Below are 27157 nucleotides of genomic sequence, written 5' to 3'. Positions count from 1 at the left end.
GTGTGCTGTACGGTAAAGAGTGAAGAGGGGGCCTTTTGCTCATGCTAACTCAACGAATAAATGAAGAAACAAATAAAAGCTGCTTGAAAGACAAGACTGGGCCATGTTGTAATGCTAGTGTGTCCTGAGTGAGTGAGATGATCCCGAGCTATGTGGGTTTTGTCAAAAAGAAAAAACCGTAAAGGCCGTTGTGATAGGATTTGAACACAGCTATTGTAATACAGTACGCTGAATAAAAACCGTGCATTAGATGGGAGAGGTGACAGATCTTTAGGTGAAACGGCCAATCAGAGAGCTCCGTGTCACCGAATGCCTCCGGTGCTGATTCAACACGCTGACTCAGCTGCAGACGAGGCCGACTGCAGCCGACAGTGCTGTACACGCTGTGATACTGCCGCTGATGGTCGGCCACAGACGGCGAACGATGGCCCGGCAACGGCCCGGCAACGGCCCAGGTGCTGTGTCAGCGACCTGATCTCACCACGGCATCGTACTGGTGTTGGTCAGTGGTCAGCGGCGGAGGGTGGAGGACGGACCGAGCAGATTCCCCCACAGAGAGACGAAGTTTCAGAAAAGCGTCTACTGAAAAACAGAGATCAAAAAGAGAGAGAGAGAGAGAGAGAGAGAGAGAGGTAGACAAAGACAGAGGCAGCGAGAGGGTTCACAAACTAGATTCAGAGGAAAAGAAGGTGAAGCAGCAGAAGAAGCAAAAAACCCGCAGATCATAAATAATTCAGAGACAAGTTGTTTTTATAAAAGCTTGAAAAAAAATCAGACGAGGACACTTTCACTGAGCAGCAGCTCAACTCCGGGACGAGCACTTTCACCACAGACACACTCAGCTTAAAAACAGCTAAACAACGCACACACACACACACACACACACACACACACTCATCACGTTGTGTGTGTCCAGAGTACCTGTGAGACTGCTGCTGTGACAGGCAGCACATATGGGCTATTTGCATACGATGCCTCTTCTGGATCTTCAGCTACACCATGAATTTGTGTGTGTGTGTGTGTGTGTGTGTCTGTGTCTGTGTGTGTGTGTTTGTATGGCCTGTGTGCTAAAGGGTTGTTGGTGTAACAGCTGATAGTTGGGAGAGTGTGTTAGCGTTGAGGTTAGAGGTCAGAGGAGAAGCCTAAAGGACAGCTGGACGACCGTCCTGAGAGGCCCGCTAATGTGCACTAGGTAACACCCACACACACACACACACACACACACACACACACACACACACAGGTTTACAATATAGCCAACCTTCTCTGACCCACCTCCTGCTATCTGCGGTTCTTCTTCTCCATTTAAAACTCTGATGGCGGTTGTTTTGCTTTTCTTTTAGTTTTTCTGAAACTTTAAAGTTTGATTTCAAACATCAGAAAAGCAAAAATCCAGCTGAAAGCCTGATGACAAAGATTCTATCTGCCGCACTGACACCGTGTAGTTTTACCACAACTCTAATCTACAACCTCAGAAGTAGAAGCAGACCTGACCACTGGAACCTGTGTCCCCGGGAAACTCTGGGTACATGATGCTTTTGGGAGCAGAGACTGTTTCGTAATTCTTCCAAAAAGACTCTGAAAGTCTGAGTTGTTTTTTTTTTTTAAATGCAAGAAACACAACTCAAGTTTACGCACTTCGCCTCACAGAGTCTGTGCTCAGTCTTTTTTTTTTCTTCAGGTTTGATTTTCCAACAACTCACAGATTCCGACTCACACTTAAAGGCACCGACAAGTTTTTCCCCGTCAACTCAAACACAACGTTAATGAATTTTGATTGATAATCCTGAACTTTATCGGCAACAGTTTTCTCCGTCAGCTGTTTTTGACAGAAATGATCTGAAATCAACCTGCCGACCCGGAAAGAAACGATGTCGAGAGAAACCGATGCGACGATTTGGAAAATCGTCAGCAGCGATCGGTGAAAGAAACGCGCAAAGTGGGATTTTCCTTTTCTTTCATCTTGACTCATCGTCTACCCTTGGCTGCCTTCGCTCGCAGGACTTGCGAATGATTTGCGAGCGACGATCATCTGTAAAACAAGATGCCGCCACCTTCAACGGTCCGCCAGAGCGAGCAGTGCCCTCAGGAACGCCTCCCTGGATTTTACGTCTTTACCTCACACCTTCACGAGTCTTCTGTACTTCCTGCTGCGGCAGGACACCGAACTCTGCAGTTTACGGTAAAGAGCTCAGGAAACGCTCCCGTCAGCAGAAAGTAGAGAGAAACGAGGGGGTTAAATGCAAAGGGGCTGCTGATTATACACCAGCACACCGCTTTTCCAGAAGAAGTATTATGATTTCCATCCTGTAATGACTGAGCGTCTCATCATTACGAGAAAAAGATTTCATATTAGCAGATGCAAAGCCCTAATCAGAAGGAGGAAGATTAAAAATGTCTTATAATCACAAGATTTTTACCTTGTACCCATCAGATACTTTTCTCTCAATTATAATATACAGGCCTATAATTACGAGATCTTTCTCTCATAATTACCAGATGCTAAATCATAATTACAAAATATGGAAGTCGTAATTATGAAAACTCGATTTCTGAGCAAAATGTGCTCTCGTACACCAAAGTTCTTTAATGTAAGTAGAATAAATAAATCAAGTCAAATACAAAAACCTAATTGTTCTTTTAACAGCTGATTTCCACGCAGATTGTTGCATTATTAAAGTCAAATAAACAAAAACAACAACAAGAAAAAATTACATTTTTTAAACTACAAACCTAAAATAAGGAGTAATGAGCATCTGCAGTAATTCTCTCCAGCGCCTCTGGCTCCCGTCTTTTCATTCTACTACAGCAAATATTCCGCCGAGGTTACATTAATGTTTTCCCTCCTCACACGCAGGATGAATTCTCATCACAACATATTTGTATGTGCAGGGGAGTCAGTGTGGCTGCTGCTGCAGACAGACCTTTAATATTTGATGAGCTACCAGATGGCATAGTAGAGCCTTTAATAACCACCTTTAAAATAGGTAGTCAAGAATACCTCTCTCTCTGTGTGTGTGTGTGTGTCTGCCTCGACGGTGGGGTTGCTGCGATCAAAGAAGCCAACTCCAATGGCAGACGCACGTCAAGAGCCAGACGCACACATCAATAATTTATCAAACGCACACACACAGACGCACACAGTTCGACTGCCAAAAACGGGAGTTATGCTGAGACAGAGACTGACGGGGACATAATAGTCTGTTATCATTTTGAATTTCTGAATTAAAGTTTAGATTATGGGGATTTTCTTCGTTCTTTCGTTTAATTCTATGTAGATGAGAATCTACTTGTTAAATGAGGTGATTCATTTATTTATCTGGAGAGTCTGTTTTTTGCCTTTTGTACCAAAACGTATGATGAAACGTGAGAGGGCAGTGTTTGTTCATTTAAAGCTTGAGGAAGAATTAAAGAAGAATTTTCTATTGTCAGTTTGTTCACAATCAAACTTTGTGAAAAACCTTGTTTTGTTTTGTTTTAATTTTCATTTTTTTTATTTTTTTAAAATTTCATTTTAACCTTTCGGACCTCAGTCTCACTGAGGTAGGAAACCTCTTTTTGTTAGAGAGACCTGGCCGTGACGGAAGCATGAAAAGTTGCAGACAAAACATGAAATCAGACGACAAAACAATAAAACAAGACAAAGAATCGGAGAACATCACTAATAAAGCTAAAATAAACTAAGGACAGAAGCAATTTACAGTAGACTTGAATTTAGCCAGAGATAAAACTATTCCAATGACCGGAGCGGAAAACATAAAGGTCTTATTTTGCGTCCATGTCCCCACCCAAAGATAATTACTGCAAAATGAACTCTGAATAGTTCCCTGTCTGCTAGAAATTACGTTCATGCAGAATACAACTAGTTTAGGTGGCGACATAATCTCTAGGTCGATCATGAGCAGAGGCAACTTTTTTTTCCCAATGAACGAAGCGCTACTTTTATTTACGGCAGCGAAGTCGCCAGGAGGTGGTGGTGGTGGATGGAGGACGTACAAAGATCAGGACTGTCACGCCAGAGACCAGGTTCACATCCAGAGTCCCGTCGGTGGTTTAGGCAACAACAGCTCTTTGGTTAAGGTCGGGGAAAGATGGTGGTTCTGGTTAAATGTAAATAAACACGTGTCCGGTTTGGAGAAACTCAGAACCCAAAAGCACAACAGAGTCAATGATGGCAGGTAAAGAGTCTTTACTGGAATGTTCAAAAACGAACGAATCGCAGTAGAACAGGCAGACGAACAATCGGCAACGGGATTCAGGAAGGAATGCTGGGGAGCTTGGCGATGGGCACGAAGACAACATGACATCTGCTGAGTGGAAACAGGGAGGTATGTACAGTATACGGAGCGGATCATTAGGTAAATGGGAACAGGTGTGTGCAGCGGCTGCAGCCACCAGGAAGGAAACCAATGAAAACTCAGAACCGGCAGGAACACAGATGGAATGTGAGAAAATGACAGGTTGCGTGTGACATGGCTGAGAACTGTTTCTGTTTTAAACCAGACCAGGATCTTTCCCAAACCTGAACCAGGTGCTCTGAGAGTCCGGACCGAACCATAACACTGTTTAATGACGCTGGAGTCGCTACACGTGGATGTTGTGCTGCAGGATCAGATATTTTGGTGGAAAACCAACGAGTGGTCTGTGAACATTTTACTGAGTTAAAAAAAACAAAAACATACCAACGACGAGTTTTCATTGTGCAACAAATCTCAACAGGTTGATAAACAGAGAATCTGACAGAAATGGGGATATAACACAGTCAAACAGTGCAGGTAAGAATCAAAAGGGCGCAGGATGAATATAGAAAAATAAAGGATCACAGCCTGAAGCGGCGAACCCTGAAAAACTACAAAGAGGTTTAATGCACTGGATGCTGTTGTGGTTCACCATCCAGCTTGTGCTGGTCCCAGCACAGACAACGCGACCATGCTGATGTTCAGCAGGTATTATGTTTACCTTGTCCATCACCTTAGTTTTAGTGTGTTAGCACGATAGGATTAGCTATTTAGTACTAAACACCAAGTCCAGCTGAGGCTGACGTAATGTCGTTCATTTTAAAAGGTACTTGGCCATAAACCACCACAGTATTGGACAAATTAAAAATTTGACCTGATGATGTGTCCGTTGGTTTGAGCACCAGGCTAGAAATGACCCAGTCTGTCCAACTGCAGCCTTTTTCAAACTGTCTGTGAAATACAGTGGAAAGAAGACGCCGATATCAAAGGACTCACACAAATCTTAAAGGTTCAGGTTATGAGAAGCCCCAGGTTCTTGCAGTGGAAAAGTCGTAGCGTTATTGTAGCTCACCTCAGCCTCAGGTCACCTACCCGCCAATTCTGCGTTCACATCACATTCAGTTTCCAGTATTTACCGTTTTCAGACTTGTGACAAGTATTCCTGTGAACATCTGAGTGGCAACTACGATCGGTAGGTCTGCCGTTTGCTGAGCGACTCGCCACATTCGTGCCCTTGCTTCTGGCCTACATCGCTGGCACGACGGGCAGCTGTGGCTCAGGAGGTAGAGCGGGTTGGCCGGAGGGTCGGTGGTCCGGTAACCCGGGTCCTCCGGTCTGCACGTTGCAGCGTCACCGGGCGAGACAGTGACCCCCGAACCGCCCCTGCGCTGCCATCATGTGTGTGAAGGCAACGTAGGAATGTTTGTGTGACGGTGGCTTTGAGTGGCTTTTCTAAAACTAGAAAAAACCCCATTCATTTACAACAACAATTGGATGTCTCAGTGTGAGAACGACACAATATCACCGGAACTGCTGAGTTTTCTGACTACGTGAATTCCTGCGGATTCTTACCATGGAAATATCCTTCTCATTGCTCCCTGCCATCTTACATGACATTAGCGTGGAAGAGGAGCCATCTGTTTAGTGGGACAATCGGTGTCACCTGACAGGAGATGCTTGTTCTGGGCAATGGGAGGAAAAAGAGAATTGAGTGTGTCTGACCACAGGCCATTTGCTAATGTGTTTTTTCTGCTTTTTCTTCACTCGTCGGCGAATATTTTTTCGACTAAAGTGTCCTTGTAACTGTATTTTTAACAGAGATGAGCAGCTTGGACAAGTGGTGTCCCGGCCGCCATTTGTTTGGGTTTAATACACAATACATTAGCTGGTCCAAAAGTAAACAAGTGTGTTTTGCAGTTTGTTCGGTGTGTTTGTTAAAAAAAAACAACATTTTTTGCTTGAATCGAAACATTTTCAACTCGTGTCGATGCGTCTTCGCTTTGTGTCGCCCACAGCAAATTCTCACCCTCAAGTATCTTTCCATTTACTTTATACGCAGTCGCTCTGCTTCTGAAAACTCCTGTCGGGATACGTCGGACACTCGCTGCCTGCAGGTGGTATAAGTGTGGCAGTCTGCAGTTTGCTCAATGTGCTGCTTTGCATCTAAAAAATGTGAAGACAGTTCAGGTTAAATGTGGAAACGGGGTATTTTCCAGATCAGGTCGCCGTCAACCGACGTGAAGAGAGCTGTGCAGTGGGAGCTCTCGCTATAACGTCGGTGTCTGCGTAAGTGGGCGACTTCCTCTGACATTAACTCTTATTTTAAGTTTAACATTGTTTCGGCTCTTCCTGATGTGTGTTTGGCATTTTTGGGCTCAGGCTGGATCCATCCAAACAATAAATGCAATGTTCTATTAGTGCCAAAATACTAAAATTAAACAAGCCATTAAAGATAGATGTGGATTATTAAGATTGGTATATTAGCAAAGGCAAATTTGAATTTGAAGCACCTTAAACTGGACAACGTCTGAGAATATCTGAGCAATAAAACAATGAATATCCAATTGGAAACATAAAAGGGGATAAGAGGAAAATTAACCATCTGCCCCTGACAGATGTGTGTTATTTTTCACTGCCAAAAACATCCATCTCATTACACCATTCAGCCCGTTTCCCCAAGTAATAACACAAAACTAATTCAACTTGTTCCTACTGCACTTTGCTTAAGAAGATGTTCAGAGAGGCGTCGACAACTGGAAACAAGATTGAGTAGGCAGATCCACACAAGAATCGAGAAACTAACACTCGAAACGAGTCAAAGACAGGTGAAGTCTCCCCCCATTGACAGACTCATTGGACTTATTTTGTAGAAAATCAGAATTTAAGACTCGAATCAGCCTGAGCCAACAGGAAACACGAGTAAAAACTTTCCTAATGCTGTAAAAGCCAACGAGTCGACACGAAACCGAACGTGAGGATGCCCTCTCACTCCAACAAGATTCATGAGCAGCAGGTAGATGAGTGACATGAGGAAAGTAGGACCCAAAAAAATGAATGAACTGAAAGAACGGTGTGTGCGCATACGATACAATTAAGTGTGTGTGTGTGTGTGTGCGTGTTGCAGTGTTTTGTACACGAGCGAGTCTGCTGGGACAGCGAAGAGATTGTAGCTCCAGCTGCCTCCGGCATCAAGAACAACACATAATCCTCCCCTTCGTGATTGGATGATTGCATATCAACAAATCCCAGAGTCTCCAGGCGGCGCGGATATGAAGGCAGCAGAAAGATGAGGAACGCTTTCGGAGCGACCAACGGCGCAGATGCGGAAATCAGCGCTCCTCGCTACTGGCAGCCACAAAGTTTGCCAAATGAGCACAAAATACAAATTTTGTGTTCTGTGAGTAAAGAGCGAGAGGAACCTGCTCCCCGACATGGAGGAGACTCGTGCAGTTTGACGCTGAAACACAAGGTCAGCGGGTTCAGACATTTACCTTGTAATAATTTTGACGATGGGTTCTAAAGTTTATATTTTCTCAAAACACACAGAGTTTAGTAGATTGTCTTCCTGCTTCGATAGGTACACTGCTAACACAGACCTCCAAACACTAAATGGCCTCTACCCACTGAAGAAAGAGCTGAAATAAATGATTTTGAACATGCTTTTATTGAACAAATTGCACATGGATACTCGAGCAATTAAAGAGAGCATTAATTAAAATAGGACATTATAACTAGTGGAAATTTGCTCCTTTTAAAATAATTTCTTCTAATCTCAACAGAAACATCTCTTGAAATAAAAAAAAAATATCTGGGAGAAAACATCTTAAATAATTCAATAAATATAAATGAAACATGGCAATTTAAAATTACTGCAATGTCATTACAGTTATCCCATTACATGTCACGGGAGGTCCTGGACTCCACACAACAAGGTCTCATAGTATGAGTGGAAAAACTGAAATAGAGTAAGGCCACTAAATCAGGAGAACTATATCTACCCCTCAGGGTGAGTTGCTACCTTAGTTATTCCCCAAGGGCAAGTTCTTGGCCAAGAAAACAGCATGTTAACTTTGCTAGGTTTCAATCCTGCACGTCGACATGTTACCACATTCCCTGATGTGCTGAACTAGTGGCAGGTGTACAAAGACACCTCTGAGCTGGTTCGCTCAGCTTTGGGTAGGCAACCTGGTGGTGTTTCCACCAGGCCAAAGGGTCTGCCTCACTGTCAAGGGTGGGGGGGCGGCGGGTAGCTGCGAAGTTCAGTTTGCTCCAGCTGCATGGAAGACGCGGTGGAGCCGGGGCCCGGGTTTGATTTGAGTAAACTGCCCGATCATCGCTTTCACTGGGTGGATCCATGCTTCGGGCCTCGGTGTGGTCAGTGGGTCTTCCCTCCTAAAACAGAGATACAATTAAGAGTACATAGAAAAACACCCATGTTCCATTCACATTCAGATAATGCATCATCTGATTACAGTATGTGACATCAGTATGTGCTCATGTCATTGAAACCAATGACCTAATTACCTTCTGTGCTGTTTCTTTCCTCTCTGACACCTGAGTCTTGAGGTGTTCCACTTTTTCGCAGCTGATGTAGCTGACCTTTAACCTGGGGTCCACGGAGGATGCAGTTTCATTAGTTCTTGTGTTGCTGGGTCATCACACTTTGTATTTATGTAAACCAGTGTTTTCACCTTGAGGCTCCTGGTTAAATTAGTGTCATCTTCCTTTTCTGCCAGGACAGATGTCTACAGGAGATGAAGGACTGGTTTCGCATGTGAAACACTCACCTAACCTTCCCTGGAAAGAGCATCAGTAAGGTCTTGCAAAGGTTGTGAAGCCATGTTTACAGACTCGAGTACATCCAGGTCCAGGGGGGAACTAGATGCTGTGTTTTTTGGCCTCCCAAAAGGACGTCAGACACGGCTTGCCGCTGCTCCAACACCCTCTCCATCATCTTTTGCCTCTGCCCCCACCTGTTTGGGCATTCTGTGATGAGTCAGTGCTCCACCGACTTTCTGCAAAGCGCAGCAGCACGGACAAATCGGCTGTCACCTTTCACAGCACTTTCTGGAAAGAAGACATAAAATCACTTGAAAAAATATCATAAGCTACCATCAATCATTGAAGCCTAACTGCAAAATATAACAATTTTGTAATAATTACAAAGTAACATTACAGTACATGAATAAAAACTACATACTAGTTAACAGTAATTACAGAGTAATGATTCAGGGACTGGAGACTGGCTACCATTTAGTGACATTTAGTTGCGGTTCAACTTTTAGGCATGAGCACAAAATCAATGCGTTTCATGCAAAAAAACAGACACTGAGGTTCTCAATGTATGAGGCGGGCCTCCCCTGAAACTCTGGCGCCCCCAGGGGAGGCACAGATATAATGGAAAAATATTAGCTGGATGTCAAACTCCAAGTGTTTCCCAAACTGTGTGTCATCAGTTCAGTTTAATTTATTCGTTTATTTTACAGGGACGGTGCATGTTTTAAAATGTGTCAGAACTGGTCAAAAAGGATTGTTTCGGAGCAGACCATGAAAACAACCTTCATCATTTTTACATGTGTATTTGCTCTTTTTTGTCCACATCAACAATATTCGGACAGTGGCCTAAACGCCGTCACGTGCTTTCCCCCACTTGGGCAAGGTCCGACTCGGGTACAATAAAGCCAGTGAGAATTTTGACTACATCATGCAACAGAAACATTGGGTAATAAAATGGACATACTCGAATCACCTCGATGAATAATGCAGTGTGTTCGGGTTACAAAATAAGATTGCAAGAGATTTTTAAATGTATTTATTTACACTCACCGATGGCAAGATGCAGCCTGCGGCCAAAAGACCGAAGCCTGACTCAGTGGTTGAGTTCGGTGGATCATCACAATGTTTGACCCGTTGTCGGTTGTGATGCAAACTAGCTGCTCCTCCCGCAAATACCAGGTGGCCAAAGCCTCACGTGGTCCACATGTGATGTTTTTTATCCGGTGTTTTCTCCGGGGAAGTAAGCTGTCAGATAATGTACGGTGACACTGATGTGGGGCTTTGTCATTCAACTGGACCGAGGATCCGTGGTACAGGTGTAGTGTTCAACTGGACCCAGGTCCGGTTCCACTGTTTTCCTGCTTGTGTAGTCCATATTTAGAATGGCGACATGGGAAATATGATTCCTTGATGGATTCTGGTATCCTCGGTCCAATTTGTTTATCCGACCAGAGCTGTGATGCTCTGTGTGTCCTGACAGCTTTCCGTCACAGCCAGCATTAAGGTTTTCAGCAATTTGTGCTGCAGTAGCTCTTCTGAGGGACTGGACCACACAGGCCAGCCTTCGCTCCCCCCGCATATCAATGAGCCTTGGGCACCCATGATCCTGTTGCTGGCTCACCGCTTGTCCTTCCTTGGACCACTTTTGGTAGGTACTAACCACTGCGTCCCGGGAACGCCCCTCAAGACCTGTCTGTTTGGCGTTGTTCTGACCCAGTCGTCCAACCGTCACAATTTGGGCCTCGTCAAAGTCGCTCGGATCCTTTCGCTCGCACATTTTTCCTGCTTCCAACACATCATCTTCAAGAACTGACTGTTCACCCGCTGCCTAATGTATCCCAGATCTTGACAGGTCCCATTGTAAGGAGATAATGTTATTCACTTCACCTGTCAGTGGTTTTAACGTTGTGGCTGATCGCTGTAGATGAACGTGCTCTCTGTAGAGGGAGATTCAGAGAGGTGAAGGCTGGTATGGTGGTCTGGTAGAGGAGGAGGTAAACTTCAGACATGGGGTCAGAAAAGGCCCCATGTGGCATCTTCAATCTCGGCTGATTCTCTTCTGTAAGTGAAAGAAAAGGAAGATAGAACACACACACACAATTTCAAGATTGCATAATATAGCATGTATTTGAATGCTTGTCTTACCTGGTAATTTAAAGTAGCTGGCAAGTGGCTGGTATAATCTGAGAACACAGGTTACACACGGGTTCCGAGGCTCGAACACAGAGTAGAGTCATGCTGTAGGATTTCCGTGTGTTCCGACTCAAAGAGCTGACAAAAGTCTCTGTAAAGAAGATGAAGTCCATAATTGTGTAAGAGTCATGTTACACCAGTCAACTGCTTAAAATTTCATTTTATATCATGTGTTTAGAACTGGTTGGGAAGTTCATACCCGCCAGAAAGCCCTTGCGCTTCAAACCAAAAGTCCAAGTGAACCGCGACATCCTCTAGATCAAAATTTGACAGCTTTATCAAATTCATCCTCTGTACATCACGCAAGTGTTAAACTTATATTCGACCTACACTTACCTCAGCAAAGGCAAGACCTGCTTGCTTTGCCGTGTTGCGTAAAAACCACGACAGGAGCAACCATGAGCAAATACACTGCTGTTTTTCTGTAGAATTCGTGATGCAATTCAATCGTGTTGTCCGATGTTCACGGCTGCATTGTCTACAGAGAGGCCAGCACAGTTGCAGCACGGACTGTTACTGTCTCGTAAGGTGGCACCAGTCTTTTGGAAGATGGGCTCTGCTCTGCCAGATCCGGTTCCAGTTGTGGTGCACACACCAAGGAACCGATGGGCCGCCTAGTTCACATCAGACACACGCACCGTAAAGGGGTCCATCTCTTTCTCTTCCTGCACCGAGAAAAGAATTAGCCCATTATCTTAAGGGAGAATCAAACAAATATGGTAAAGTCAGCTCACAAACGTCAAAAATGGCTAAAAAAACCCCAAAGAAAACAAGAAAAAGAATGTTTTTCAATGGATACCAGGAAGAAAAGGCATTTCCTTCCTACCTGTCTCATTTGATCCATTAGTAATGAGGGTGTGTGGACTCTCTCTCTCATCAGCATTACCGGCGCGTTTTTGAAATGTGGGGCCACTGCTTTATTTATACCACAGGAGATTTTGGTCCTTGCACATTTGTACTCCCGTGCAGCGGCTGAATCTTTGAAGCACTCTTTCATGATCGGCCCCAGATGATCTGTGACAGCCAGTGGTATATTCTGGTTTATCAGCATCAAAGCCATTTTTAAGTCTGCCCTCCTTGTCTACAGGAAACAGTCGCGCTGATGTTAGAGTCTGAACGATTTGAATCTACACAATAAATTCACAACAAACCACGGACGTCATGTGGTGTTAGTACATCATCCACATCATCGTCTGCTGAATCTCTGTTTCTCCGGGTCTGAGATGATTTCAATGAATGTTACAAGACGGTGTTACAGATAAAACATCTGTGTTTATTTGCCCATGCGTCTTTTTAAGTTGATAAGAGACAAAGAGGAGAAGAGCTTGAGGGAGCAAAAATCGAGGAGGGAGAACGCTCCGGCTCGCAGCTACAGAAACCAGGCTGCTTTATCAATGGAACAGTTTTCTACACTGGTGACAGTTAGCCAATATTCTCATTTTATTCCATTTACAGAGGCACTTCTTCCCTCCTGCTTCTGTATTGGCTCTGTGCTCCATAGAAAAGTCAGCGGGTTGAGTGTGTGTGCATACTGTATATGTGTGTGTGTGTGTGTGTGTGTGATAAGGCTTAAGTGTATGCATTGTGGCTTTCAGCAGTGGCACAGTGATATTTCCTGAGCTGGCGCAGCAGCAGAGGTGAATGGTTACTCGGGTGTGACTTGCCAAAGTGTAGCAGTAATAAAGACCTGGGAGGATGGCTCGAGTCTGCCCCGACCTCCATTACTGTGTGATTGTAAGGCCCCGGGGAGCCGCTCCGGCAGCATTATCCCTGGATGTAAAACGGGAAGGTCAACCAGCAATGAAACTCTAACAAAGATGTAACGAACTTCATGCTTTTTTTTCCTCCGGTAAAACCAGAAGCGGGACCGAAAAAGCAGGAGGGCCGACACCAGCGGTACCGCGACTCCACAAGTACACGACGTAGAGCTGCAACCAATGATTTCTTTATGGAACAAGCTTTTAATTATTCCAATTAATCAATTGTTCAACCTATAAAAATGTGAAAAAAAAAATCAGTGGCGATAATTCTGAGAGATGTCGCCAGGTCATGTATTTCATCCAACAAAACGGGGGAAATCAGCAGATCCTCACAGCTGAGGGGCTGAAACCATTTTGCATTGTTACTTGATGAATTGATGATGATGAATTTATTGATGGTCCAGACAAAATTTTACGTCAGTTCGCTAATCTATTTATGGACTCATCCTCTCAGCTTTGATGATCACAACTGAACAAGTAGCAGTCTCGCTTGAAATCAGCAGGAGCAGTTACAGACAAAATTCTAAGAATATCTCCTCTACTGTTGCACCGATCTGCCTGACTCGTAGCTGCGTGGATCTTTTCTCAGGCACGTTTCCCTTTTGATCATGTGGGCGGTTCGGTCGCTCCGCCACTTTGGTCCAGACTGAAATATCTCTACAACCGTTGGCGGGATTGTGATGAAATCCGTTTCAGGCGTTCATGTTCCCCTCAGGATGAACTTGATTAACTTTGCCGATCCCACGACTTTTCATCCGGCGCCATCATCAGATCAACATTTTAATTTGTCCAATACTTTGGTTTACGATCAAACACCTGCAGAACTAAAGACGATGACGTTAGAGACTGAGCTTTGTAGAATGGACTTCTGTCATGGCAATGTCCACTGAAACATTTGGGGCCTGTAGTATTCAAAACTAACCTGAGGGAAAAATGGGATTGATCAGGGAGTGAACTTGATGGCTATGATACAGCCTGGCGCTTCTTTGTCGAGCAACAGTGATAATATTGTTGAAATTAAACTTTCAGATGTGAATCTACGTAACTAAAAATAAACCTCTACTCCACTCTGTTTGGACGTTTGTATCGCAGCAACAACAGACTTCTCTTCTCCCTGGTCAGTCTGCTTCTTGTTGTCTTGTCATTGTCCCTCCCACCACCACCTGTTCCTCCTTCGCCCCCGCATTTCCTCTTCTGGTGAGTTTTATTTCTCTTATTTTAGTTTGGAATATTTTTTATTGGTAGCAGATTAAACTGGCAGAGCTGTAATGAGATGCCATTTCACTGCAGCAGTAGGAGTCGCCATCTGCCTCCATCTGCTCCATCATTCCATAGCACCTATACACACACACACACACACACACACAATGGCTCGGACACACAACAAACACCGTGTGCACACAAAGACACACACACACACGCCCACACTATACATCAGACACAGCAGGCAGTAAATCAAAACACACAGCGCCGTGTCCAGCAGGTAGAGAGAGGCCTTTCTAATCCGGTCCGCAGGTGGTTCCACCGACCACACGCCACCATGACAGCAGAGCGAGACGATGGAGAGAGGGAGAGGGAGACAAGACAACACAACAAAGTGTCCATTACCCGCCTCCGGCTGCTTCTCTCCGTCCTCTCATCTCTGTGTTTTCCTGCGGCCGCCTTCATTTAACCCGTGTTCCGTGTCCCTCCTCAGTCTCCACGTCTTATGTTGAAGGAGGTTATATCCTCGACGAGGACGAGGCAGCCACTAAGCTTTCTGATCATTTCACTTCTTTCTGGTGTGAAGTCATATCAGTAAAAAGCCACTTGATGTTACTCAAGCCGCTTCGCCTGAGTCACAGACAAAAAGAAAGAAAGAAAAAAAAGCAAACTCTACCAACAGCCAGGGCTGTAGCCGGGAGTCAGTACACAGTGTTCTTTCACCGTTTTGACTGTAAAAAATGACCAACCACTTGTCTTACGGCCATTTGATCATTTCCAGACACATTCCTTAAAAAGCGACTGAAGCGGAGGTTTTAACGATGGGTTTGTGGCCTGTCTTCAGTATCCAAACAGACAAACTGCATTTGTACCAATTAACTAACGCGCCACACAGAAGATCTGCACAGATAAAACGAAGGGGCAGAAAAAGAACCAAGTACATTTACTCTAGCACTGTACCTCAGTGCAGTTTTGAGGTACTTGTACTTTATGTGACTTCTTCTGTTTGATGCCACTGTATACTTCCACTCCACTACATATTTATAATGCAGTGGAGTAATTGATTAAAATTGATTTAAACACACAATCGTGTTGTAAAATATGATACATTTTCCAGATGAAGCTGCGTCTACAGTATTTTGGACTTTTGCAGGAGCGGCAGCAGGATGCAACTGCACCACCGCGGCTACCGGCTCCATCCAACCCACAGGTCGGAACGAAATTCCCTCTTCCTGGTTTCACGGCTGGCCACATATAAGTTTCCGGTCACAACACAACGCTGGCAATAAATCCACGCTAGATGTCTTCACGGGGGGATGGACCCGTGGAAAACCTCCTCGAACCCAATGTGCATGAATTAATTTTCGAAAAAAAGAGAGACCCGATCCCAGGGGGACCCGAGAAGAGTCAGACACGACCCAAATAGACCCGGGGATAATTAGACCTGATCCAAAATGCAGTTCCAAACAGACCCAGACAGAGGAGAGAACACAAACATCAGCAGCAGCAGCAGGATGATGGTCTATCCGTTAATTTGATCAATGAACAAGCAGCTGCAGTGGAAACGAGCAGCTATGTAGTAATGATAATCATATCCTAACTATGAATGTAAAGTCATAGGAAGTAAACTAATTCATTTATATGCTTCAAAGATAAATTTATACAAATAACATTTATAATTTCCAACTCCTGCACCAACAATAAAACCTTTTGTAGCCAACTGGGTGATAGATCGACAGAAGACGATGTTCAAACTTCATCTGTGAATCAAATTCCAAAAACGTCTTTAATTGCAGGAACTCTTGTGGGCGGCAAAATTTCCAAAAAATGAGCTCGTTTTCAGTTCCCTCGTCAGGACAAAGCTCCAGTGAGCTGGGAAGTTCACGGTTCTCCTTCCACTCCTCCCCTCAAAAGGCAGTCTTCTCCTGCAGCGACTGCTCCGTACCACGAGATCAGAGCTGATACCGCGTACGCTCGGGTCCATATCGATCCACTCAGGTATTAGACATATTGACACACAGACCCGCGACCCGCTGCAGTTAAACGAGACCTGAGCCGAGCAGAATTTGGACCCGACCCGACTCGTTACCCAGGCTGCGTCTCAGTTCCTCAGAACCGGATGGACCCATTTAGACCTCTAATCGGACACAGAACTAGGACTGTGGATTTCATCCTCAATGTTTAATGCTGCATAGAGACTCTATTCTTAAAGGCTATTATTTCCTTTAATATGATTTACAGTGAATGGACTAAGATCATCTTAGCCTTAGGAAGGTTTTGGGAAATGAGCCAAAAGTTTGAACAACTTCAACGGCCAAAGGGTTCCGTCGGGTGCTAAAACAAAATCAGGAAGCGTATCTTTAAATTAGTAAAGACTTTTACTGTTTTGCCGGGGTTTTTTTTTTCCTTCTTGTGGACCTGGAGAGATGAAAATGGTTTTGGCAGGTTTCTGTGCTCGCCGCTGTGGATGAGCAGCCTCTGTCCTCCCGAGGGAGAAGCTAATTGAAACTCAGCCCCCTTCACCAAAAGTGCTGTCAGTCAGCCCTGACCACTCGGCCGGGACACAATAATAAAGGCACTTCTGCCAGGACAAACTCTGCCGCTTTCTGTCTTTTACCCCGTTATCAGAATAAGAGCAAGGTGTAGTTCAAACTAAACAGCACCATCGGTGCCTTTAGCTCCAATCGACGACACGCCTCCGGCACCCGGTGTTTTGATATTTCTCCGATTCCACTGCGAGAAGCTGAATTCAATAGTGGTATTTATTTTCAAGGTTTCTTTATACTGTGCATCAAATGTGTCCTGCAAACTGCAAGTCTCACTACCAGGATGTGTATGCACACTGACTGGAGGAGTCTGAAGAAGAGGAAGAAGAAGACAATTGGAAAAGACCGGTAGTTCTCAATCCGGATTCCCAAGCTCCACATGGTTCTCACTCCAGCCTTTAATCAGGGGCTGACTTAGAGCTGGAATGCCAGGTGAAGGCAATAAACCGCCGGGTAGGATGGAAGACCAAAAAGGCGGCAGGATCCAGAATCAAAACAAAAACTCCTAAACTGAATCCCAGTCCGCCTGGAAGCCTCGGACTTCTCCAGCAGAAAACAGTAACAAGTTGCATATTTTCAGTCTGCTCAAACACAACAACACCTGTCGCTGAGAAACACAAACACTGTGCTGTTGCAGTTTTGTCATCCACATGCACTCTGAATACATTTCTTTGAGATATTTTGACACCTAAACAAACCAGAGCCCACACAGCTTTCAGCATTTGTTGTTTGTGCTCATTTGCGCTGAAGATACAGTCAGAGAGGAACCCAGAATTAGTTGTGAGCCATGAGAGAGGAGTCCCTTGTTAAACTCAGTTTTCTTTGGCTATTGAAAAGCCGTATTGGGATTTGTGACTTTGACGAAGACTGGCTGTGATAAAATCAAACATGTGTCATTTGAGGAAGAGTCGAGTTTGCATTAACAGAAAACAGCAGCAACACACAAAATGAAAGCAGACCAGAGAACACCGAGGTTTCTTGCGTTTGAGGTCGTCACATAACGACTGCATTGCAGTTTGTTTTGTGGAATCAATTAACACTTGTTGCAAACACCCCGCGCATCAAACAGACAGAAGAAGCCAATATACAGTCCCGGACGTCCAGAGAGCGAGTGCACAATGAAGCACATCGAGAAACAGAAAAACACAAGGTAGGGGTGTCAGGTATGCATCAAAGCCGCCTCTCTATAAAAGATCTGTGGAGGAGTCAGGAAACAACAAAGGTGCTGAACCTCGAGGCAGCTTTGGCTTGTGTCCCAGCGGGATTTTAGATTTGCTTCTCACCGGCTGAGTAAAGACTCCAATATATTTCGTCAGCGGCTTTGGAAACCCCCCCCCCCACACACACACACACACCCCACACACACCCGTCTGATGTCGGAATTGGGAGGGCTGGCTCTGACGGTTTTTTTGTAGCTTTCCAACATTCCCGCCCACCTCGTGCCGCGATTGGCCAGCTGTGCGGTGGGGAGAGCGCGCGCTGGTTTCGAATTTATTTCTCTGACTCTCGTTTTGCATTTGTAACGCGACTACTCCTGTCACTTTACATGTGACCGGAACTTCTACGCATGTCTCCTGGGAGACACATACGGGAGCAATTATCACATCGCCCCCGTCTCTATGACGACCGGCGCCAGAGTGTGGCGGTTCAGAACAGCTACTAAAATTGTGCCTTCCAACCCAATCTCGTATGATCTAGTTCTTTTCTAGCATGAACAGGCCATTGGCAGTCCTTACGTTAAGACTGCCGATATTTTTTAGTTAGTTAGTTAGTCCGGAGGACCCCTGCGTAAATGAGGCCTACTCACTGTCAGCCAGTAGTTAATGCACAACGTCGCATCGAGTTTTGAAAAAGTGCTAAATTGACGCATTTTTCTAAGCATATGTTACAGGCGTAGATGCCAGCTGTTCGCCCCTGCTTCCAGGCGTTATGCTAAGCTAGGCTAACCGCCTTCTGACTCATAAGGCACATAAGAGTGGTATCCATCTGATGTCGAACCCTCAGTCCTTAAAGCTCAGTAGTTTTCATCAATTAATAGACTTCCACACAAGGCCGAACATCGCATGTGACACCCAAACGACACCGAAATCACTGGAAAACCTGCTACAGACGCTGGTTATTGCGTCAGTGACTGTGTGTATTAGTCACACCTCTGCCTTTGTTCACCACCCTTTGAGTAATTTAATCGGCCACCACTCGTAAAAACAGCTGATCAATAGGTAGAGCAGCGCTCGCATTTTAGGCCTCGAGGTGCTCATTGTAGCAGCAGGCCATTAGCACCCAGACTTAGCAAAGAGGAAGAGACCAATGGTTTCGCGACACGACGGGACGGAGCAGAGCGGCGAACATTTAGGGGTGAGTGTGAGGAGGAACGTCGCATTAACATGATTAACTGTCACCGCCTCTGCACCGCATACTTCACTGCCACTTCGGGTTTTCTCTCTTAAGAAACGTAAACACACAGACTCGTTCTGTTAAGAGAGTGAGACATTTCTGGTTAGAGGATGGACAGCAGAGACCCCATGGTTACAGCTGATGGATGCTAGCGGCTACGGCAGTTGCCATGGTTACAGTGCTGTTGAAGTAGTTTTTTTTCTTTCCCCCCCGTTGGTACAAGCTTGAACCTCACTTAGTTTTTTTTAATAAAATCACTTTAAATCCTTTTGCTGTCAGGTGATGACTGTTTCTGTTTCTGTGGGCTGAGGTTTATTTTCCTATGATGGCCGCTCCGTGATCACCACACATACAGTGTAACACACGTCGGCCTGCTGTACGTATGATGACCTCTGTGGCATGTTGGTGTGCAGTACGCGTTAACGGCAGGGATACTGATCTCAGCCGGGGGATAGCCCTCTTCTACATCCTGTTCCCCACTACACAGAACTAAGTGTATCTTTCCCTTCATGTTAATCTGACAGAGACGGTGGAGATCAAAGAGGGAGCCAGAGAATGAAGATGGAAAAACACTCCAACAAGATCAAAAGTGGTTACTGTGTTTACAAGTAATGGACATTCAGTAAGGGTTCTTTCCTTTATCGATTTTTTTCCTTTTTGGTTAATCAATTAATTGTTTGGTCGTTAAGAAATCGTTAGAAAACTGTGATAAACACCCACCGAGAGTTTGTAAAATGCAAGTTGAGCTACTGAAACCGCTGACTAACATACATTTAGTTTTCTATCACTGAAAACTAAGAAAACCTGCCAAAAATATCACGTTTTGCAAACTGGAACTGGTGAACTTTTGTCATTTAAACTAAAAATAGTTGTCAATTTACTTGTCAATCGTGTAACCAACTAATCGACCAATTGTTTCAATTTCCTGTCCAAAAATCAGACATGTTCATGCCTGAGCTCGGTAATTCCCTCCTCAAATGACGTATAAATCCAGCCCGTCTGCTTTCTGGCAAAAGCTGAACAACACGAGTGAGAGCACGTTTGTGCAACGCAGACAGAGGTGAGGAAGAGAGCGACGCGAAACAAATGAAACTTCTTCTAACTACTAAACGAAAAGAGATCAAATGAGCAGATAGAACTCAGCAGCAGGCACTGCCAACAGACACAATCTGCAAGAGAAGCTACAAGGAGCTTTATTTCCTTCTTAATCTATGTTTTTGGGTGCAGGTCCTTTGGGCCATGTGTGTTTTTGTTGCTTTTGCATATATATTTGTTCTCATCTTTTATCTGCTTCGTGTGCTTTCTTATGTGCGTCTCCTCCCATGCGTGTCATTAACAAAACATTAAAACGAACAGATTGCGCGTTTGGACAGACATTTGTAGCCTGCTCCTTTGCGGTGGACAGCAGCTGTAATCAGCTTTATCAGGAAGAGCAGCAAAGTAACACTCAAGAGAGGAAAAACGACCTGCTATTGGCTCTACTAAGTAAACAATGTTATTCAGCAGGTTTTCTTGCTTTTGAGGCCAAATCCCATATTCTCTCGCCCCAAGGAGAGAGCCAGGTTCCGCCAGTTCCCTCTGAAGGTTCCCGTGGCGAATGTGCCTGCCTACCTCAGTTCACTTGTGAAGCCATCGAGTCGAACCGTTTGGCGGGAAGCGTTGTTAAAAAGGGCTCCGAGGTGAAGGCTGTCGAGCTCCGTGTCGGAGCGCATCTGTGAGTCTAATGGAGCCTGAAGAACCTGCTGCCATCGGAGAAGGGTTGTAATCAGGCGGGCTTTTACCGGATGGCCTGCTCGCCACCGGTCGCACCCATCAGGACGAGCACGCACACCGGCAACACAAAGGGCTCACCGCAGACATCGGTGTGTGACGCACACACAAAAACACACCGACGTGCATTTGAGCAGAATAAGTACAGGAAAATGGAGAAGTGGAAGGTAATTGGGAGAGATTTTGAACATTGAGCGATGCTGTCAGAGGCATAAAATAAAACCCCACCTGGAAAACAAAAGCACAGCCGACTCCAAATCTTTCATTTCGCTTTTCAAAATTACGATAAGATTTGAAAGCTGGGGAATTTTTAATTCGGCATTCGCTTTCATCACACTGCATTAAGAGGAAAGAATTTACTTTAATGTAGTGTGTGTAAAAACAGCTGCACAATGTGCTCTGTGGCTTTGGAGGAGTCTTGGAGACATGGTGGAGGAGACATGGTGGGACACGGGAGTTTGAAGGACAGGGCTGTTTACCAGGGAGGGAGGCAGACAGAAATGTTGCTGCTGTTGTTGTATGTGCCCAGGGGCCCGTTTTCTCTTAATCCGTCCATGGAAAGACACAATCTAGCTGCATTACAGGAAATGTAGGATCCAGTGTTTTTGGAATTTGATGCGAACTAGAGATTAAACGACACAACTTCTCAAAGTTTCTTACACATTACACACTCTGGTACATTTAGAATTACTGGACGTCATTTTGCAGTTTTAAATTTTACTTACACAAAAAATCTTTACGTACTACTTTTAGCATCAGTAACAATTGGTGAAATTTTGAATGCAGGATCTGGACTTGTGATGGAGTAATTTTACACTGCGGTATCGCTACTTTTCTTAGAGTAAAGGATCTAAATACGCCTTCCAACACTGCAGCCTAACTACATACAGTGCGTGTGTAATGTAATCCAGATCCCAGATCGGGTTGTAATAGTAAAGTAATAGAGGGTAAAGTCATCATTTGAGATACATTATGTAAACAGAGTTTTGCATGATCTTGTCATGCAGTCTTGTTATGGTAGGACTCATTGGGGAGGACCTCATAACTTCCTAATCAAATCTGTAATGTTGCTACTATCAGCCCTGGCTTATCTTCATGTTTGGTATACGTTACTGTCCATATGCACCATTCTGAACGGAAGCTTTCCTGATAAGATGTTTCAGAGGCTCGAGGCTCCGCGGCTGTTTCCTCTCAGCTCTGCTCACTGACCTGCTCCTGACCACCACAGTCAATCCGATTGAACTTTCCTCGGAGAACTTTGGACGTCATTTTCAAAATCAATAACTAATTTTCCATCTGTTGGTAATAATAACAGTCTGCGCTGAGGCTGCTCTCAGCTTTACTGTTCTGCATGTAAGATTCCACCAATTAGAAGGAGACTGCCAACATTACAAACCATCAACTGTTAAAAATTATTTGGGAATCTCACCGTCTCATATGAAGAGGCACATAATAAGTACACTGCTTGCAACTTGCACAGATCCTGTGGGCTGCAGACTGAGCAGCACAGACAGTGTCACTCTTTGTGAGGAAGCACAAAATCCATCAGCTGTTTCCCACACACAGAGAGAGGCCAGGACGGGAATGAAATTAATCTGACTGAAGCCCAAAAAAACAGCGCCTCAATAGCTGTGTAGTAGGTCAGTTACCGATAATACATCACAAAAGACAAGCCCGAAAAGGAGCTTTCAATTATCAATGTCAGCTTAATGCTCCTTTTCATGAGAAGTGTTTTGGTGAATTATGATCCAGCTCGTTCAGGCTGCAGAGCACCAGACCGGAGAAGTTTGGATTTACCAGGCTTGCCAGGTCTGTGTGGCAAAACCAGCCCAAAATCCAGCCCATAACCAGAACTCAAACCATATACCCTGCTCCAACAGCATTGCTGTCATTGCCAAATGTATTGTAATATCTACAAATTAACACCATAATTGTTTAGAGTCCTGGCATTAAATGCCGTTTTCCCCAAACAGTTCTTCAGCCTAGGTCCTGACATGGCCTCCGTGAGGTTTCTAGCTAGCTAGCATTTGGTAGGATTTTGGTATGAATACATTATTTCATTTAAAATCTGGATATTTATTTATAGATATTATTCATGTAATTCGCATGCAAAATGGGTCAACCCAACCAGCGGACCAAAAATTCGACCCACGGCAACACTTCAAAAGTAGCTCCATTCCACTGGAAGACTCGGCCCTGGCAACCCTGGGAACTGCTGCCATCTGTCCTCATTTTCAAGCTCAATGTAACGCAATGAAGGCCAAGTCCATTATCTTTCTCCAAAAATGTTGGACATCAAAAAATAAATACGACTTCATGTTTTGTCCATTATCTTCAAATTCTAGCTCCGAAACTGTTGACCGTCACACATGGGTTTGGAAGAGTCTAGATTTTCTGCCCCGTCTGTAACTATGAACTGTTCTATTTGTACAAATTTGACCTCATTTGCCCCCAGTATGTAATGCCTGCTTCCCTATAAGCTGCGGTCCTCATCATTACAAAGTGGATCTAGAAGTAATCCATTATCAGCTGGTTGTTCAGTTTAGTTTAGTCTAGTTTTGAACTAACCAATCAGTAGCAAGTGATGTTTCCAGCCCACCGATATAATTTTCAGTCACCACAGATTCTGCGGTTGTGGTTGCGAGACAAGATCAGTTTTTCATGCTTTTCACATCTGTCGCGCAAGCATGCCAATTATCTCGTCGACTTACAGCCACCTGCACAGCTGCGTCAGTCTCCTCTGTCGCTAATTTCCTGCTTAGAAAGCTTTATGGCTGAGTTATTTTTCCAATCGAGGCGGGGTAAGAATTAGTGATTGACTCTCTGGTAAAACGGATAAATAAGTCAGTAATCAGCTGCAACGATTCAAGCTTGGAACGGTGTGTACGGAGTCCTTGAGTTATGATGGTACGTGTGAGAATGAACGGACAGGCCACAAAACATGCAGAGGCCATCAGTGCACAAGGTTTATGTCATTAACTCAAGGTTTAAACTCATTAATTCCCACTTCGGCTTATAAACGGCCCAGGGAGACTCCCTTGAGCTCACCTGATTTGTGGCTGAATCACACTGTACACCCAACAAGTCTTAAGTCAACAGAATACATAGTTTGTAACTGCCCTTTAGAACGACAAATAGAGGTGTTTTCTGATCTGACACCACAACGGTCAGGACGACACCAACTGTCTGTGCCTTCAAAAACTAATAAAAATCAGTTTTGAAAAATATGAAATGCTAAACACAATGGTTGGCAAAACATCGCTGTTTAGGTTAAAATTCCCACTTGATTTAGGTTGAGGGAATAGTCGTGGCCACGGTTCAAATAATCAACACTTACTGTCAGAAGGAAACGGGAGACAAACAGCGGTCTCCCATGTTGGAGTCTGACTTTGTGTTGACCTTCGATCCACTCCAAACACCCCCCTCTGTGGACTTAATTAACCTCACCTGACTTCCTCCTTCGCTCCCAGTGGAAAAAAGTTATCATTCCTACGGCGTCGGTCACTTGAACATAAACACGTTGGGGCTGACACTAATGATTCTGTTGTTTTTCTTGGCAGGACAATCTCCGTGAATCACAAGTCAAGGTGTCAAATGCCACTGACTTCCATTTGAAATTAAAAAAACAAAAACAAGATTAGTGCACTGATTTACCTTGTGAGGCTCAGATGGTTTGACCTGTGCTGCTGCACAGAACCATGCCCGGGATTCTTTCCTTCTGTGTTGCATTGCAGGGATGCAGCTAACCAATCGTGGCCTCCCTCCCCTGAAACAAAACAGGAGTGTTGTTTTTCCAAATTAAAGTGAACTTGCGGGTTGTGTTGAGTTTCAGCTGCAAACGCCTGCAGTAGGGTCAGGAGTTTCTCAGGAGACTGGGTTGTTAACAGGTGGAGATGAACATAGTTTCACTCTCTCGCTTGTTCTCTGACTGTGTGAGAAAGTTTCACGAAGTAAGCGCAACACAAAACACCAAAAATAACAGCGTGGCCGAGAGTTAGAAGGGTTCGTTTTTCATTAACCGCAGGTATAATGTTCACGTAGGCCGGAGACAGCGCAGAAATACTTAGCTTCCTCTCGGCTTAGGACGGTTCTTAGGTAACAGCTAGATTTGTCTCAAACCAAGACACTGTCTCTTCCCCGCTTTCACCAGTTGTTGTTATGGCTGATTTTAGATGCCAAACTTTGAAAAGCCCAAACTTTTAAGTGGGTCTCAAGAGGATATGGGCCAGACAGGCACCCGAATTTGTGCCTGCTTTTAAAAAGTGGCCGCCCTGCACTTTAGAGTCCAATTCTAAAGCTATGAATCTCAAACAGGCTTGAAGGGAAAATCTCACTCTACACTACTCAGATGCCTTAAGCACACAAACACACACACACACACACACACACACACACACACACACACACACACACACACACACACACACACACACACACACACACACACACACACACACAAACACTTGTACTTCTATCTCTGTGAGGACAATCATTGACATTCTCCTGTCCTCTTACCCTAACCTCAACCATCACAAATAAATGCTTAACCCTAACGCTTACCCTGACCCGAACCCGATTCTAACCTGAACCCCAAAACCAAGTCTGAGCCCTCAAACCGCCCTTTGAAGGTGTGGCGACCTCACTTTCCCAAGATGACCTCACTCCCAAGGTCAAAAACTCAAACTGCTGGTCCTCAAAAAGATAGAAGTAGACACAGACACACACACACACACACACACACACACACACACACACACACACACACACACACACACACACACACACACACAAACACTTGTACTTCTATCTCTGTGAGGACAATCATTGACATTCTCCTGTCCTCTTACCCTAACCTCAACCATCACAAATAAATGCTTAACCCTAACGCTTACCCTGACCCGAACCCGATTCTAACCTGAACCCCAAAACCAAGTCTGAGCCCTCAAACCGCCCTTTGAAGGTGTGGCGACCTCACTTTCCCAAGATGACCTCACTCCCAAGGTCAAAAACTCAAACTGCTGGTCCTCAAAAAGATAGAAGTAGACACAGACACACACACACACACACACACACACACACACACACACACACACACATCAAAATCTCGAACCACGGTGAGAACAGCTTCTCTAAGTGATTCCAGTGAAGCCTGTGGATGTTCAGACTGTGTTACTGTCACACCTCAGTGACCAGCCGCCCTCGGATACAACTCGCCTAACGCTGTCATTACGCTGGAATAAGTTTGCACTGGTCACCTGTGACAGTTGGGGGGGGACACATTTAAAACGGGAGGTTCATGGAGCAATTCTCTGGCTGTTTCACATCTGCACTGGCCTTTTTTTTTTTTTTTTTTTTTAGATTTTTATGAATCACCTGAGCAAACAAAGTCAAAGTGAGTGTAATACTTCCTCTACTGAAGCTGACCTCTCAAGCGGAATGTTTTTTAATGTATTTTAAGTCATTCTAATATGACTGCATTGCAATATTTTTTCTTGCTTTTAAACTGCCACGTTATAGAACATAATGCTGGTTGCATTGTCCACAAGTTTCAATATGCAAGTTCTGGAAGTCAAGCTAGTGCTAGCACGAGACTGGAAAGCAAACCACTTGGCTCCTCCACCCATCCCCTCATCTACATCCCCATTGTCTACACTGTCTCAGCTAAAGCAGCATTCAGGAGCTTGCCAGCCGGTGAGTCGGCCGTAGCAACTTCTTCCAGCAGCGAAAAGCAGCTAATTATTTCAACACAAATGTTTTGGTGCTGAATTTGTTGAAAGAAACCTGCTCAGTTTGACTTTCAGCAGTTAAAAAAAGCAGTTGGTGTTCAGTCGGGGACAGAGGTGTACTAAAGGACTAATGTCTTCAAATGCAGCATATGGCAAAAACAAGATGAAAACTCTGAGGCTTCCCCAGCGCAGCAGCTGGAAGCTGGAAAGCTTATTAGATTTGATTGGTTGGAATCAACAACATTGTGTCCACACCAACTCTTTAGCCAAATCAGCATTTTCATAAGAAAATAGACTTGAGGCGTAAAGAGATGCTTTGGGTCGTGTTAAATGCAACAACTGAAAACAGACAGAGGACAGAGGACGCGAGTTGCAGAGCTGCATATATTTGTCCTGAGGTAGGCATGAGAGGAAAAGCCGTGGAGTCACACAAATCAATATGGTTCACCCACTTGGGAGTATGAGTGTCTTTATTATATTTCATGGTAAGCGTGAATGATATGATACTGTATGTTGTGTCCAACTGTGGGTGGCACTAATGGGAAAGGTCA

General features: G+C 44.6%; 2 long non-coding RNA genes across 2 annotated transcripts in view; both read right to left on the bottom strand.

The window, feature by feature from the left end:
- Positions 1 to 7926: 7926 nt before the first annotated feature.
- LOC120792280 lies at positions 7927 to 11292 on the bottom strand. Its single transcript, XR_005707785.1, has 4 exons — positions 11160 to 11292; positions 10065 to 11073; positions 8763 to 9305; positions 7927 to 8630 (listed from the first exon to the last, which is right to left on the bottom strand). It is a non-coding gene; the product is annotated as an uncharacterized LOC120792280 (long non-coding RNA).
- Positions 11293 to 11408: 116 nt separating this feature from the next.
- The window catches only part of LOC120798190, a 111170-nt gene continuing 95421 nt past the window's right edge, over positions 11409 to 27157 (bottom strand). Inside the window, exons 4-5 of the long non-coding RNA XR_005708639.1 lie at positions 11544 to 11872; positions 11409 to 11461 (exon numbers count right to left, since the gene is read on the bottom strand). This is a non-coding gene — a long non-coding RNA (uncharacterized LOC120798190). The remainder of the gene's footprint in view (positions 11462 to 11543; positions 11873 to 27157) is intronic.

The sequence above is a fragment of the Xiphias gladius genome, chromosome 1 (genome assembly GCF_016859285.1).
Source record: "Xiphias gladius isolate SHS-SW01 ecotype Sanya breed wild chromosome 1, ASM1685928v1, whole genome shotgun sequence".
NCBI lineage: Eukaryota > Metazoa > Chordata > Actinopteri > Istiophoriformes > Xiphiidae > Xiphias > Xiphias gladius.
Note: the sequence above shows the minus strand (reverse complement) of the source record. Positions and strands in the feature narration are given on the sequence as shown.